Source organism: Vigna angularis, chromosome 7, assembly GCF_016808095.1.
Source record: "Vigna angularis cultivar LongXiaoDou No.4 chromosome 7, ASM1680809v1, whole genome shotgun sequence".
Taxonomy (NCBI): domain Eukaryota; kingdom Viridiplantae; phylum Streptophyta; class Magnoliopsida; order Fabales; family Fabaceae; genus Vigna; species Vigna angularis.
In genome coordinates, this window is record NC_068976.1 from 12,211,583 (window position 1) to 12,226,059 (window position 14,477).

Genomic DNA, 14,477 nt, shown 5'->3' on the forward strand with positions numbered 1-14,477 from the left:
AAGTAAGTGGTAAACCCCTTTTTCTTAGCATTTAGGGTTTTGATTATGTAAAACAGTTTTGTTTGCATGAATCAAGTGTTCCTTTTCCTAGATTCTTAGTTTTTTTTTTGTGATTTTAAGGTTGTTCTTCAATCATCAATCGATAAATTGTAGGTTTTCTAGAAGTTTTTGATACCGTAAGTAATCGGCGGAACGTTTAGAGGATTGTGAGCTATTGAGATTGAGGTAAGGGAAGCTAGATTTACTTTAATTTGTGATTAAGTTTGTATGTGAGATGAATTTATGAGTATTGTGTTATTTGAATTGAATTTAGGTTTTAGAGTAGACGTTTCATGTTTAAATTGGTTATTTTTTAGTATGGATTGTTGAATGGTGTTTATGAACTAAATTGAATGATGTTTGGACTGTGATGAAATGTATTATATGTTGGAAACCTGTTATAAAAAGGTTTATTGATGAGTAGGCATAGTTTTCATTTGTTTTTGGGTGAGTTTTTTGAGGAAGTGGGGTAGTGAAATTTTGATTTGGGGGTTGGGCACTCAAAAGGTCAGTTGTAATAGTTTAGGTAAGTCATTTGGGACTTGCTAGAGCCCTTAAGTTGCTTAAAATTATGCAAAAGTGGTAGAACGGGATTTCGGTCTATAAGTTGGTGTTTTGTAGATTTTGAAGTCTAATTTGTTTAGTAAATGCTTTAGAATGATGTTTGTAAGGTTTAGAAACAGTTGTCTAAGTTCAATTAAGTTTATAACACAATCTAGGAGGATTAGAAGTGGAAGGAAATATTTGGAAATGGTAAATTCTGGGTAGGTTGGGTAAATTCTGGGTAGGTTGGGTAAATTCTGCATATTTGTGTTGTAGAATTATGCAGACTCGTTGAGCGAGTGGAGTCGCTCAACGAGTGGTCATAGAGTCTGACACACTGTATGATGATTCGCACAGCGAGCAGGGGTGCTGAGCGAGGGGTTGAGGTCTGGAACCACTGTGAGTTTTATTCAATCGGCGAATGGGGTCGTTGAGCGAGTGAGTTGGGGGTCTGGACCACTGTCTGGAGGATTCGCCTAGCGACTTGGGGGAGCTAAGCGAGGGGTTGGGGTCTGGTACCACTAATGCTTTATTAGCTCAGCGAGCTGGGTCGCTGAGCGAGTGGTTTGGAGTATGGGGTTACTGTTAGTGGATTCGCACAACGATTTAGGTCACTATGCGAGAGAACTTTGTGGTCGCTCAGCAAGTGTGTGCGCTGAGCGACTGACCCATGTTGTAATGTACTTTTTTATTCCTTGTTCTTGACTGGTTTGAGTTATGTAATTGATACATTTGTGGATGATGTATGACTATGTATGAGTATTATATGAGTATCAAAGTAAAGTGTATTGTTTCTAATGGTGTGGAAGAGAATTCCAAGGAGGAATTTCTCAATGGTGGTTGTCAAAGTTTGTAAGTATGAATATGGGAAGCTCAGTCTTGGAGTTCATCCTGACATTCTAATGGTCACCTATTCTCAAGTAGAGAGGGATGAGGCATATCGTGAGAATAACAGGAGGTCCTAGCCCAAGGGCTTTTCTTTGGCCTAAGGTGAGTGATAACTGACTAACCTTGTGTGTTTGCTTAGGGTGGGCCAACTTTTTCACCACAACAAGTGCATGAACTATCATAGCTACTTATTCATACTAATCTAGATGCTCAAGTCAAAAAGTGGTGGTCATAAATAAAGTCAAATTTGAATTGTGTCGTGTGACTATCTTATGAGAAATGTTTAATATGTATTCATATATAATTGTTTTCTTCTAGCTTACCCTTTTATCTGTGTTTGTGTTGTATGTTTTCTTTGTTTTCTCTTTGCTATGATCATCATGTGGGTGTGAGCAGAAGGAGATGATGTGTCCTTGGAGTAGGTCCTTGACGGAGGTGATGTTGTAGAGTAGTTGTCTCCAGAGCAGTATTTGTAAATAGTTTTGGTGTAGGATGTTTGTATATAAAGTTTACATTTTATAGTTATTTTGGGATGACTGTAAGACTTTAGTTTATATGATAGTCAATAATTGTTTTATCATATCGTTATTGTGATGACTCTTTTAATATAGTATTTATGCTATATTTTTGGGATGTTCCATTTCAAATCCAAATTATCACATTATTAATGTTAGTTTAGTCAACACAAAAGTTTAATTTTAAAAAAATAAAAAATATAAATTACTTTTTATTTTTTTATTAAATAAATATTTGTGTTAATGTTGATTTAATGAATTTAACTAAAATAAATAAGATTAGTACTAGTTTAACGTTAAATTTATTTATTTTTAATATTTATATTTATTTAAGTTATTTTAAAACACTAATTATAAAATAAATTTAAAAATATTAATAGTATATAAGATTAGTGTTAATCATATAATTTTAATATTTTATTTATTTAAGTTAGTTTGAGTTAAGCAAATATTAAAAATAAAAATAAATAAGGTTAGCATCAATGTAACTAACTACACTAACTTCATTTATTTTTAAAATTTTATTTATTTAAATTAGTGTAAAATAAAACTAAAATAAATATGCTTAGCGTCGGTTTAACATGAACCCTAACTTTATTTATTTTTTAAATTTTATTTATTTAAGTTAAGGTTGACTTAACTCATGCTAACTATAAAAAGAAAACAAAAATAAATAAGGTTATAGCATAGATTTAAGAAACGCTATCTTCATTTAATTTTAATATTTATAAATTATCACCGGCTAAGTCACACTAAATTATATAATGTGAACATGTGTGTTTTTCGTATTGAATATGAATTGTAAATTACTTTTAGGCTTAATTATATATTTCATCATCGGTTGGTTTAATTTTGTCTTTTTTTTATTTAGTCCTCTAATTTTTTTAAACATTCAATTTCTTCATTTCCCTTAAGTTCACGTTAAGGTCATATCTACATGTTAATTTATGGAATTTTTAAGTTTTTAAAATTTTTTAATTAAAAAGAAAAACATAAATTGTCATGTGGCACAACCATAGCCTAACACGTGGTAGTTTATGTTTTTCTTAAAACAATTTCAATTTGATCATTTTTGTTAAGTTGATTTAGTGTTGTGTTTGTATATGTCACATTTCAATTCGTAGAATTTTTAATTTTTTTAATTATTTTTTTTAATTATTATTTTTTAAATAAATAAGCTGGTTATTGTCACATGATGTCATGGTTGTCATTTAACGGTTGTATGTGTAAGTGTCACCGCCACATGAAAATTATTGTTTTCAATTTAGTTCTTATATTTAAAATTTTGATTCAATTTAGTCCTCTTATTTTTTAAATGATTCAATTTGGTCCTCTCCAATTTGAGATATAATTAGTAATTAAGCTTAATTACAACTTATGTATGCATGTTAAAATAATTTTTTTAGAATTTATACAACCAATTTCTCAAAAAAACACCTACCAAAACCTCCTTTTTATTATAAAAATCTAAGAATTTGACCACCACTCACTCCAAATACTCGAATTCGATTTTCAATCACCAAAACCACTTCATCACACACAATCATGATAATATAGAACATCAATTTCACACCACTCCAATCATACGTACATCACACTATCATTTGTCATCATTTAAACATACACATTACACAATCATCATTACAATTACATCTAATTTATCTAATCATACTTAGAGATACTAAATTCAAACCATAAATACAGTTCTAAGATAAGGTCTAACTTCTCTTACCTCACAAGCAACTGTCTGACTCTAAAAATGTCCTATTGATTGCTTGAAACACAAAGAAAATTTCTAGACGAACCTACGAAACACCAAATTGGATGCGGATAGAGTCCTTAGAACTCTAGATTAACCAAGAATGAGTAGGAGAAGCATGATCACACATGCAACGACCCTTATTTCTTCTAAAAACATATTAGGAAAAGGAGTCGAAACTTAGTTGTTCTATAACATAGATGAGTCTTATGAGTTAGAACTCTTAGAGAGAAGGTAGAGAACTCTAAAAAAGTGATTTTTAGATAAATGATACATTTTAAAATAATGAAACTCGTTTATAACAAAATTATTTATAAATCTACCACCACTTTTAAAAATACATGGGATTTCATATTACCTAAATTACTCTAATAAAAATTCAATTTTAAAAAATAGTGATAAATTATTAGAGTCTACCATGATAATCAATTAACATTTATGATTTTAGACTTAGTATGTGCATCACAAATCCAGCACTAAGTTTTTTAACTTTACCTTTTACTTGTTAATCACAAATCCAGCACTAAAAGTTATTTAACTTTACCTTTTACTTGTTAACATTGATATTAGGCCAATATTAAACACATGTTTTCTCATAAAAGAATTTTTTTATATTCATACATATGTTAAATTAACAGTGTTTGACTGAAACTCATTTGTTATTTACCTATCATATATGTTATAGAATTTCATACTTAATACCACAATTAAAAAACTAATATACTTTTCATCTGTCTCAATGAAAGTGTAATTATCGTATTTTTAGTGTAATTTTTTTATATATTTTTATCATTAAAAGAGTGGCTATGATTAAAACAAATTGAAACTTAAAAAAAATCATAAATCATCATTTAATTTTGAAAAGTCACTAAGGAAGATTAAAGAGGTGAGAAATTTCACACAAGCCTTTGTCATCCAACTTTAGCATACTAGTGTATGTGAAAAATGTTAGGAATAGTTTTTTAATGCACTTCTTTTGAACACAGTTTTTGTTAGTAAAAGATTATTGAAAAAAATATACATAGTGGATTTTAGAATTTAGTTAATGAACTTTTTTTCTGATTTTTTAGTTTTTAATAAATTTTAATAAATAAAAGAATATGTTAGATGAGAAGTATTTATACCTTGTACATGAATAGAACATGTCTCAACAACTATGAGGTCTCAATAATGAAGGTCACATTCGCTGTTTCAGTTTTGCTAATGAATTTATAGCATCAAACATTCATGTAATGCTTATCATTCATGTTTCTGTCTATCACCTATTCCTCATCTATAGCTGGAAAGTAACAAGCTCAATTTATATTCGATTCTTTTACTGTGACAATGATGGATAAACGATCTGGCTTATTGCTACGTTATATATACATATATACATACATATACATACATATATACATACATATACATACATATATACATATATATGAAGTGACTTGGTGTTGATTAATTAGTTCCATGTGATAAAGAAGTTAGCCCTTTTGGCTTAATTACATAATTGGTTAAAGATGTGCTAAGATAAAACAAAAAAAATCTTTATTAACGAATTATGAGTCAATCATATAAAATAAGATGATACCACTATTAATTTAAAAGTCTTAACACCAACAACAAAAATAAAAAGCTCATAAAAGTTATATCTCACATTCTTAATACCTATATTAATCTTAATATAATGTTATTTGTGGTTTCAAATTTATGGATGTTAACAAATTTCTATTTGATCCCATAACTATGAATTTTTCTTATTTATATGTTTTATTTTTAATATATGATTCAAATTCATACTTAAATTTTGATTTTGTATTTTTAAAATGAAATTAAAGAATAAAAGTTTATTGTGGTAATAGATCGTCTAATAGACGTCTAATGCAGAAATAGATCATCTAAGTGAAGTCTAAAAATATATATTGCATAGAAGTCAATAAAAATTAGATATAAATAGTGTTAATCAATCCTGAGTTGTATCTCAACAAATTTAATTGCAATCTCAATAAATCATATCTTAGAACGTTGGTAAAAGTAAAAAAAAAAAATTGAGAAAACGTTAGAGTAAAGGGAGTTTGATGATATAGATATGTTTAAATGAGTGAAAATAAAATAATAAAAAGGTAGATTGATTCTTCATAATTTATCATGTAATTATATTCATCTAAATTCTAAAAAAAATCAAATTAATGAAACAAACATATATAAATCAATTAATTGAGTATATTTCACAGCTCTCAGAAGTATGTACATTTAAAATTTATATTCTTTTGCATTTTGAAATAAACAAACAAGAGATGGTTAAAATTAAAATAAATAACAATCCAATGATAGAAATTAAAATTTAAAAAGAATAGACCATGTAACAATCTGGTTAATTCATTAAGTATCCATTGTCTCTAAACATCCACCTTTGAGATTTATATTATTTTACATCTTGAATTAGGTAAACAAGACATGCTTAAAATTAAGCAAATTAACCAGAATTTCAATAAAATATCAAAATTAAATTATCAAAAAATGTTCATAAACAATTTCAACAATAAAAATTAGAAGTAAAAATATATAGACTATATAAGCACACTCTATTACAAAATTAGATAATTGAACTTGTTTAACACAAAACTTCATAATTCACTGTAAAGTCACTGTTTAACACAGAACAAAAAAAAAATACTAATGCAAAATAAACATATTAGAACAAAATTTTAAATCGGTTGAAGTGAACCGATCTAATACAAAACACCGTGAAAATTTTGTAAAAAATAGAAGTGTATTAGATTGGTAGGGAAAACCAATCTAATTTACATATTAGATCGGTTACAAGAATAATCTTTATATAATATGCAAATATTAGATTGCTTAAATAAGTAACTGATTTGATATCATGTATGAAAATCCTTTTTTTTTCTCCTTCTTTCTGTTCTCCACTGTTCTTTTTCTCTTCCAGTCTCATTTTCTTCTTCCTTGCAAATCAAGGTCTTCACCAAAGTTGTTGCTAGTCATTAGGATTTTGGATACAAAGCTTTCCAATATCATCGTTGCATCCTATCAACGTTTTCATCTCTTCTTCTTCCATTGTTCAACCTTCTCCACCCACCAGTCACCAAGTTGCATTGATAAAGGTATTCGATCTAGCTTCACTATTTTTACATAATCACATTCAAAAATCGTTTGATCTCTTTCACTTTCGATATGTGAGTTTTTTGTTTTTGTTTTTCTCTCATCAAATTTACAGGGTCTTCTTTCCAACAATACCATTATTATTATTTGCACATTCCTTCTTTTGATGAACCTAAATTTGAGATTCAAGATCGAAGATTTGATAATAGATATTGATAATTACATATGTTTAAAAAATGATTTTTTGGGACCAATTGTTTGGAATCGGGTCTAATATGTCTTCTGTGTATTAAATAAAATGAATGTAATATGCATTCTAGAACCTATCTCCATTAAAAAATCTAATGTCCGAGAAAAAGTTAGAATATAACATAAAAATAACCCAAATTTTACATCTTCTCTTCCATTCCTCATTCGTTCTTTACATCTTCTCTTTCACTCTATAAATTTATAACCCAAATCTTTCAAGTGATGGTTACATATATTAAATGTGACTTTATAACTTCTTATCTCTTATTATCTTTTGATAATTTTTCTTTCTTACTTATAACTTTTCTTTCTTTCTTCTTTTATTCTTTCTTATCTCTTAAATTTAGGATATTATTAAAAATTTCTTTTAAATGATATATATTGCTAATAAGTATCATAAAAGAAATGGTTAATAGTTAATATATTTTTATAATTATTTTGTTGTTTTATTTTGTTTTCTTTATTATAATTTTTATTTTACTTAGTTATAATATTTTCTAAAAATTATTTAATTATTTTTTAATGTTCCGATTTATCTAAATAGAATAAAAACTACTATTTTTTTTAAATATGAATTTAATCACAATATGTAAAATTTAAGATTTTTTAAATCTTGCGTTAAAGTAATGGTAAAATAAATAATATGCAGAACTTTAATAAATATGAATGTTTATTTTATACAACTAATAAAATTTATAATAAATTATTATATCAAGATAATCCAATATAACATAAAGGATGAAAGGGACTGAAGTAAAATAAAAACAGAATTTAAGAAAAAAAAATCTTAAAACTCTTTTATCAAAAAGCCCTAACAATTCCTTTTATTAGAGAATAACTCCAAAAGCACAATTTAAAATAATTATTTTACTGGTTAAAAGTAATTAGTCTAATTTTTATATATGAAAATGAAAAAAAAATATATATATAGAAAAAACCGCATCTGGGGGTTGGGTGTATGTATTAATTATTAGAACAATTGAACTCTTAATTATTTTTTATATATCTTAAGGACAATGTTACTACCGATTTTTTTCGATAGCTAAGTTTCTTTAAAAATTTATTAAACATTTTAATTAAAATTTATTTCCAAGTTATTTTAGCATAAAATTGAAATTTGTGATCTAGCTTAAGAAAATATAATTTAATACTTATCGATAACCCTCACTAAATGGTAAGTATTAAGCCCTTTTCCATTCATTTCACGTGTTCTTTCCTTATTTATTATTTATTAATTGTGTTCAACTTTTCTAAGGAAAGACTTTTATTATTAAGCTGAAACAGTTGCACATGAACATGAATAGATTATGAGAACAAAAGAACCAAAACTGAAAGTGTAGTTTGTCTCATCGTGCAAAGTAATAGAAAAGAATACCACTTTATGATTCCAATTCAATGCCAAAAACCATGGGCACACTGCTTGCCTTGGATGAAGGAAAATAAATATTAAAAAAAACCTAACTTATAAAATTAGGTTTTTCCATCAGGACAAATTATTTTGGATACACCATGGCTCTTGATTGAAGGTTCATTGGAATTTAGACAATACATGGTTTTTGTTAGTAATTAAGATTGTAAATGCACTGATGCAGAGAAAATTGACTCATTTATTATTAATGGTAAATGTAGTTTTAAATAGCTAAATGACAGTTTCTAAACAATTAAAAACCATCCACCGAAAATAAAGCTAGTAGTGGTTACATGAATGAGAAAAATTAACAAATATCCCTAAAGACTTGGTAAACCAAGATATTATTCAAAACAGAAATAAAAACTACTGCAAACTCCTTCAGTTTCATGTTTAAGTTGTTACATGATTAATAACGAAAAATAAAATACAGTCCTAAAATATAATCGAGGAGTCTTAAAAAAAAATATCAGTTGAATGATTAATAATATAAAAAAGAGTTTAATATAAATGCAGTGTAAATATATATATATATATATATATATATATATATATATATATATATATGAGAAAAAGCATGTCATCATCAAACACATTGTCTTTTATTTTAAAGAATTACTCTATTAATAGGTGATAATGCTAATTCTTACCATTATCTAAGCATCATTTTAGTAGCAAAATCAACTCTTCTTTAGCTTATTACTTGCTTAAATCCTCTCTTTTATTTAGTTTTAGTATTTATCTATATTTTGGGCTACATTACGTAAATAATACTCTAATCCCTTGTTTTTTTTGATTTATTTTGATGTTAGGAAGATCCTCCATTACATTGAAGAGCCTCGGTGATCCAGGAAGTCATTGATTTAACAGTCATTTTCGCTTAAGCGAGAATAATTTAGCTTAAGCGAGAATGACTATCTTCTCCAAGAAGAATTCTCGCTTAAGCGAGAATAATTTAGCTTAAGCGAGAATTCGGGCAGTATATATACTCACGAGGCAGAAAGAAATCGGGTCTTTGGTTCTTTGGAGGTGCGATTTCACGTCTGGAGCTCATGGAGGACGCGAGGAGCTTGTGGGAACATCTCCTCCTCTTCCTTTGGGTCTCCTTCTTCTTCCATCTTCCATGTTTGTAAGCTTTAGGGTTCTCCATGGAAATGGAGAACCAGATTCATCTTGTTAGGGTTAGATGTAGCCTATGAACTCTTGTGTAATGAATGATTGTTTTGTATTTATAAATGCCTTTTCTATCTATTACTAGTATTCTTGTTTCCGATCTTAAAGCTTGCATGTAATGGGGACGCTCATGACTTGAGTTTGGGGTTTCATTGAGCCAGGGATGGGATATGAAATCTTGAACTGAAACAAGAGTCCTTGTGGGTCATTGAGCCAGGGATGGGATATGATTCACATGTTGTCTTAGATTCTAGTTCTTAATGCGGGTTTTCTTGTTAGATTGTCCAAGGGATTGGAGTTTGATAAGGAAAACCTAGGCTCTTTCACCTAAGGGATTAGGGCTAGAGTGTTTTAGTGGATTGACTTTAGTAAATTGATAAAGAGGAGATGAAATTGGTTATACACAAGAGTGCATTAGTGAAAACTAACCTTAACAATGTCATTTCATACCATTTCTAGTCTTTTCCATTTCCAAGTGCCTTCAATACCAAAGTCCAACCTTGTAATTACTTGTGAATTTATCTTTTTGCACATATTCTTAAATGATGAGTTGTTCTTGAGTCTAGATGAATTTTTAATCGCAAAATTTTCTAGTATTACGAGTCTCTTGGGAAAACGATACCTGGTCTTACCACGGTTTATTACTTGAACGATTTGGTGCACTTGCCAAAGAGTTTAACAAGTTTTTGGCGCCGTTGCCGGGGATTCGTGTCAATACTAGACTTTTGTGAGGTTTCTAACTTATGTAGACTTGATTTTGTATATAGAACTAACTCTTTTGTTGTAAATAGATTTTCACTTTTATTTGGGCTAATTTGTGGGTTTAGCCTAGTTGTGTCTAAGTGTATGCAGGGAGATGTTCACATAAGGAGGACTGCAGCCTCAAAAGCATCATGAAGACCCTGAGATTGAAGGAATTATAGGACACAAGGAGACAACTATGTTGAGCATCACAAGTTGCCCCAAATTCTTCCTCCCTTGAAGATGCTCCAAGTGCTAAGTAAAAGATAAACAAGAAAGGGAGAAGAAAAAGAGAAAGACTAGTCACCACCACCCTTTGATGAGAGGCAAGGAACTCAAGCCTAGCAAGTCAAAGTTGATCAAGAGGATTGAGTGTTTTAAGATTTCAAGGTAGTGGAAGGGCAAAAATGAAGATTCTTATGCTATGAGAATTGATTTGGTGACTAGAAAGTGATTCAAGAAGAGTTGGTGAAAGGAGCACACCAACAACAACATTTGCACTTCATTGAGTAAACCGTCAAGCTAATGACGTTAAACAAGCGCTTTTGGGAGGCAACCCAATTTTCTTACCCTTTTTACTTGTGTTTATTTTGTTTTAGTGTCATGTGCTTGTATGTGTTTCAATTTTAATTAGTGACTTGTGTTATGCATGTTTGTATTTTATTGCATGTTTGTGATTTTTGAGTTGTAATGTTGTTTTTGTGGTTTGTAGCTTGGTTTGTGTGTAAGTGCATTGAATGAAGGTACAGAACCAAAAATCACAAATTGAATGGCCAATCTCGCAAGAATCTGCATTATTTTCGCCTAGGCTAAACTTTCTCGCTTGGGCGAGATATGTGGAAAATAAGTTTTGCTGATATTTTCGCTTAGGCTAAAGAAGATTCGCTTAGGCGAGAACTGAATTTGAAATTAAGGTGCTCACTGGAATAGTTTCGCTTAAGCTAAAACTAAATCGCCTGGGCGAGATTTAGGCTAAAAATTGGGGTACCCACTGGAACAAGTTCGCTTAAGCGAAAATATTGTAGCTTGGGCGAAAATTTCTACTGCAAATCTAGCTTAAGCGAAATAATTTTAGCTTAAGCGAAACATGTTTAGCTTAAGTGAAAAAGTTTTAGCTTAAGCTAAAATCTGATATGGTGCCCCCAATACTGGTTCTGCACATTTGTTTTTGTTGATTGATTTTGAGTTTTCTCTTGCTTTGCACTCTTTCACACACTTCTTTTGATGTGTTTTTAAACCTTTTTGTGTTGTTGTACCTTTGGGAAGCTTAATTTTAAGACTTCCCTCTATGTTCATGTACTTTTGTCTTTGTTTGTTTTGACTTTCATTGTTTTGTTTCTTTGCTTTCTTTTGCACATTTCTTTTAGTATGTTTGGACCTTTCTCTTCAATTGTTGACTATGAGATACTAATTTTACTTTGAGCTTTCTTGTTACAGGATAAGATCTTCCTTAGGAATTAAAGAGTTCAAAACCACCATTGGTCAACCTTTGAGGCATGCCTGAGCTGAGAAACATATGACTTGAAGATTTTGCTGCTCGTGCAGCATGGCCTGGGGGCCAGGCCCCTACTGATGGGGGAGGTGAAGCAGTTGTGGAGTATAAGCTACTGGAGGAGGAAGATGTTACATATGAAAAGTGAAGCTAGTGTTCTACACTGTTGGAGCTGCAAAGAGTCCATTTTGATCGGTTTTTCAGTTTTAATTTTCAGTTCTTATTTACTTTCAATTTTTGTGTTTTTGATTTCTTTTTGACTTGCCTAGTGGATAGTTCTTTTGCAATTGGTTTGGTGATTCGAGTGAATCATATGTTATGCTTGAATTGAATACAAATCTTTTGTGCTTGCTCTTTATCTATGAAAATTTCTTTGAAAATTTAATTGAGATTATGTGGTTAAGTTTGTTGAATAGAGGTTGTGGTTGCTTGTATATGTTTAGATGGATGCTTGGTTTTAATTGTGATCAATATTCTTGGCATGATGTTTATCAAACTTTGGAACCCTGAGTAAACCTGTGAGATGTTGTGCCTAGAGTTTATTGTTGAGTGCTATCACTTTGAAATCACAGTTGATTTTGCCTAAGTTTCTCTATTTGAACTATTTGCTTGCTTGTTACAAATGATCAAGGCCATCTTGTTCTTCAACCTCTTCTACATTTTTAAGCCTAAAAGCCAATGCAAAACACTTGAACCTTGAAGAAAAACTTTCTCACCCTTGGAACCTTAAGCTTATTGAAAAATCCTTAACCTCCTTACCTTGAGTTGAGATGAACATATATGTTAGGATGAGGATAATGGTTTAAGTTTGGGGGAGTTTTTGAAATAAGGAAGCATTGAGAAAATAGCAAAATGAGTCAAAAAGAAAGAAAAAAAGAAGAAAGAAGAAGAGAAAGAAAAATGAATTCATTGAAAAAGAATTGGGAAATAAGTTGAGAAGTGGTTTATCCAATTGTGAAGCAAAGAGAGAGACTAATGCTATATCATGAAGTAAATTGTTTTATCTCTTAGCTCAAGGTGCTTTGTTGTCCAGAAAAACTAATTTTTCTTCTTAGCCCAGCCACATTACAAGCCTTAAAAAGTCCTTGTGATGCTAACTTGCTTGTGAATGTGTTTGATATTGTGAAACGAACGACAAATTTAATTTGTATAACATTGTGATAGTTGAGAGTTGGACACACATCCTTATACACCATTGTGCTTGAGTGAAACACTTTCCTTGGTGAAGGATGGTTCCATGCATTCAATGAAAACATCTTGCCATGTTTATTGATCTATCAATTACATCTATCTTGTGATTTTAAATTGTGAGCACCATGATTGAAGTTTAGCTTCCTAAGGCCATTTTATCTCTTGAATGTAATTTCCAAGTTGAGCAACCATGATTGATTTGTTTATTTGATTGAAACTATGCTTGAGTTGCTAGACTATCGTGATTGAATTGTTTACTACGTGAAGTACTTTTGCTTGAGGACAAGCAAAGTTGTAAGTTTAGGGGAGTTTGATAATGCTAATTCTTACCATTATCTAAGCATCATTTTAGTAGCAAAATCAACTCTTCTTTAGCTTATTACTTGCTTAAATCCTCTCTTTTATTTAGTTTTAGTATTTATCTATATTTTGGGCTACATTACGTAAATAATACTCTAATCCCTTGTTTTCTTTGATTTATTTTGATGTTAGGAAGATCCTCCATTACATTGAAGAGCCTCGGTGATCCAGGAAGTCATTGATTTAACAGTCATTTTCGCTTAAGCGAGAATAATTTAGCTTAAGCGAGAATGACTATCTTCTCCAAGAAGAATTCTCGCTTAAGCGAGAATATTTTAGCTTAAGCGAGAATTCGGGCAGTATATATACTCACGAGGCAGAAAGAAAACGGGTCTTTGGTTCTTTGGAGGTGCGATTTCACGTCTGGAGCTCATGGGGGACGCGAGGAGCTTGTGGGAACATCTCCTCCTCTTCCTTTGGGTCTCCTTCTTCTTCCATCTTCCATGTTTGTAAGCTTTAGGGTTCTCCATGGAAATGGAGAACCAGATTCATCTTGTTAGGGTTAGATGTAGCCTATGAACTCTTGCGTAATGAATGATTGTTTCGTATTTATAAATGCCTTTTCTATCTATTACTAGTATTCTTGTTTCCGATCTTAAAGCTTGCATGTAATGGGGACGTTCATGACTTGATTTTGGGGTTTCATTGAGCCAGGGATGGGATATGAAATCTTGAACTTAAACAAGAGTCCTTGTGGGTCATTGAGCCAGGGATGGGATATGATTCACATGTTGTCTTAGATCCTAGTTCTTAATGCGGGTTTTCTTGTTAGATTGTCCAAGGGATTGGAGTTTGATAAGGAAAACCTAGGCTCTTTCACCTAAGGGATTAGGGCTAGAGTGTTTTAGTGGATTGACTTTAGTAAATTGATAAAGAAGAGATGAAATTGGTTATACACAAGAGTGCATTGATGAAAACTAACCTTAACAATGTCATTTCGTACCATTTCTAGTCTTTTCCATTTCCAAGTGCCTTCAATACCAAAGTCCAACCTTGTAATTACTTGTG